The sequence below is a fragment of the Salvelinus sp. IW2-2015 genome, linkage group LG36 (assembly GCF_002910315.2).
Source record: "Salvelinus sp. IW2-2015 linkage group LG36, ASM291031v2, whole genome shotgun sequence".
Taxonomy (NCBI): Eukaryota; Metazoa; Chordata; class Actinopteri; order Salmoniformes; family Salmonidae; genus Salvelinus; species Salvelinus sp. IW2-2015.
This window is the reverse complement of record NC_036875.1, coordinates 39978694-39982179: the sequence shown is the minus strand read 5'-3', so window position 1 is coordinate 39982179 and position 3486 is coordinate 39978694. Positions and strand designations below refer to the sequence as shown.

The following is a 3486-nucleotide window of genomic DNA, read 5'->3' as shown; positions in this document are numbered from 1 at the left end:
ACTATGAGAATAGAGAGACCCAGGGCTATGAGAATAGAGAGACCCAGGGCTATGAGAATAGAGAGACCCAGGGCTATGAGAATAGAGAGACCCAGAGCTACAGATGTAGGATCTTAAGGGCTATGAGAGAGCAGACAATGATTATCTCAACTGACACTTCACCTTCCCTGCACCCAAGCTCGACAGCCAGTCTACCATGTGTTGCCCTACAGTATGTGGCCCTCTGAATAAGAAGGCAGTATTCGGCTAATGCAACTCACAGTCACAGCTCTGTTACTACTATGTTGTTACTGTGGTAGACAGCCGGGCTGTGACATACGAATGGGATGCTAGCTCAAGAATATACCATTTTTTTTAAAGCATCAAGGCCAGAGTGGGTTAGCACGATGCAACGTGGAGTGCCTGGATACAGCCCTTAGCCGTGGTATAATGGCAATATACCACAACCCCCCCGAGGTACCTTATTGCTATTATAAATTGGTTAACGACGTAATTATGACAGTAAAAATAAATGTTTCGTCATAGCCGTGATATACGGTCTGATATACCTCGGCTTTCAGCCAATCAGCATTCAGGGCTCCAACCACCCAGTTTATAAAGTGCCATTTACCCTGGCTTTGAACTTGTTTGCTTGAAATTCCCCTCAACTGCGTAAAATAGTGCTGTGGCGGCTGGCTCTGGCAGGCCGTTTGGGCTGTAACAGAGGCTCCTCTGTCTGTATGCAGCAGGCATCGGGAGCACACAGAGCCCTTCAGAGCAGTCCAACACATGCAGGCAACATTTCTGCAACTGCACAGCTGGATGTGATTACAGCCAGCTGATTGGCTTGAGGATGGTGTAGTTCAGCCAACGGTCTGCCTGAGACGGGCTGAAAATACACTCCCATTTCCACTGGGTTGAGCAACATGCTTCAGCTCCACAGACATTAATACCTGGGTGTGGCTCTCATATTGGAGCCTATGCATTCAACCGAATGCCGAATTTCAATTTCTAATTTGAATACCATCATGCCATTGTAAATGATGTGTTAAAGGGGGTTTGTATGATTGAATACGATTTCAAGAAATATACCCAGAATTCTGAAATGATGCAAGACCACCACACCAGGGAAAACAAAACGAAACCCCTCTATGAGTGAGGTTCCTATGGGATCTATCAAATTACATAACATTAGTATGCCTTCTCCACAATACAAGATTGTTACTGAGTGTATTTTTTTTGGGGCGGAGGGGCGACCGTTTGACAGTTTGGTGAGCAATTTACGCACACCATATCAAATAAATATAAGCTGACAAACAGCTTTCAGGCTATGTATCTTTCATGCCTTTTGAGAAAATAAGAACGTTACTGGATTATTGGGAAAATTGTTATTGATCGAAGTCTTTATCACATTTTACGCACATACCGGCCTGTAGGTTAGAGGAGTATAGTAGCCTAATCCTTGGATATTTATGTTAGGCTACCACGCGTACTGTGACACAAATACACAGCCTGCACTCAATTGACCAGCTACTAACAACCCTCAATGGTAACAAAGTAACAATGGACTCTCACTGATTGCATTTTTTTTCTCATTTAATAAATTGCAAACGTTATTGAGGGATGTCTAAGTAAATGCCGCATATTCAACACCCATTGTTCATGCCCAAAATATTGTATGAAGGCTATGGTCTATGGTCATGAGATGTTCTCCCATTCAGTTTTGGTCTTGTACATCAGATGTAGTGTAGTGCATGCCTATTGCTTTTTATCACCACTCTCTGTCGCAAGATAGTCTACCTATCAAGAACAACGGGGCAAAAACACGGTTAAATCTTCCATTCATTGACTACTTGGTTGTAATAACGATTTATAACTACCTGCGACAAGTATAGGGTGATCATGATGTTAAAATTCGTTATGCTTCCAAATCCAAGGCAATTGGGGATAGTTCTACGATTTATCTATAATCTTCTCTTCTGAAACAAGTTGCACACTGCCGTTTTGCACATAGGGAAACGAACGGTATTAAATCTTACCCTGTCTTAAAACTGTGGACAATTCCCGTGTATATTTCCCAATTGACAAAATATTTTACATCCACTTCCAGACGCAGTTCAAGCTGCTTTTGTGGAACCAAATTGAGTTCAGATGCTGGTTTCTCCAGCGAGAAGCTTCTTCATGGTCGCCATGTCGGCCGACTGTGCGATAGACAGGATTACATTGAAATTAGTGGCAGATCCTCTCTTGTCTTGTTACTCCAACTATCAAGGCGGCGCAGTGCCTCCAGCTATTGTGCAAGGCACTGCACCTACTTGCAACCCATTCATTGCCAAATAAATGTTATTATAGCCACATAGCTCCATCTAGCTGTAGAATATGGGGCATAGGCTAAATTAGGCCTACAAAGCCCAGCACAGTAGTGATGGGCATTCCTAGTCTGTACAGTGCGGCCTACTTGATATTCAAGTTACTATTCACTCATTTATGAAGTTCAGTGCATTTCAAAATTTTGTAGAATACAGAAGTGTTTACTGTCAAAGGGTACCGTGTCTCACGGCCAAGAGAAGTGTAAGGTAGTCACAGGCTGGATGATTTCCTAAATAATTGCAGGATTTATTGAATAAAACTGGCGAGAGGCTTAATCATTGATGACTGCATTCGTGGATCTCAAGACCAAAGATTTATTTTTTATAAGAAAATACACTTTAGCTTAGTCACTTTGCACTTAACATGTCGCAAACATATGTTGTTTTAAGCACTTGTTGGCTGCTTTTCCTTCACTCTGTTGTCCAACTCATCCCAAACCATCTCAATTGGGTTGAAGTCATGTGATTGTGAAGGCCAGGTCATCTGATGCAGCACTCCATCACTCTCATACTACATGATTCCATGAGTTTATTCAATGTACTACAATGTAGAAAATAGGAAAAAATTAAGAAAAACCCTTGAATGAGTAGATGTCCAAACTTTTGACTGGTACTGTTTATACACTACATGACCAAATGTATGTGTACACTTGCTCATCGAACATCTCATTCCAAAATCATAGTCATTAATATGCAGTTGGTCCCCCCTTTGCTGCTATAACAGCCTCCACTCTTCTAGGAAGTCTTTCCACTAGATGTTGGAACATTGCTGTGGGGACTTGCTTCCATTCAGCCACAAGAACATTAGTGAGGTCGGGCACTGATGTTGGGCACTTAGGCCTGTCTCCAAAAGGTGTTCAATGGGGTTGAGGTCAGGGCTGTGTGCATGCCAGTCAAGAAAAAAAAGAGAGATATAAAGTTTGTAATAAGGTCTGAGGCTGTTTTTATGGTTCGGGCTAGGCCTTAGTTCTTGTGAAGGGAAATCTTAACGCTACAGTATACATAACATTCTAGACGATTATATGCTTCTAACTTTGTGGCAACAGTTTCGGGAACGCCTTTCCTGTTTCAGTATGACAATGCCCCGTGCACAAAGCGAAGTCCATACAGATGGTTTGTCGATATCAGTGTGGAAGAA

The 3486-nt window shown here is 42.3% G+C and overlaps 1 pseudogene; it reads right to left on the bottom strand.

The window, feature by feature from the left end:
- The window catches only part of LOC111959652 (FERM, ARHGEF and pleckstrin domain-containing protein 1-like), a 146215-nt pseudogene extending 144002 nt beyond the window's left edge, over positions 1-2213 (bottom strand).
- Positions 2214-3486: the final 1273 nt, after the last annotated feature.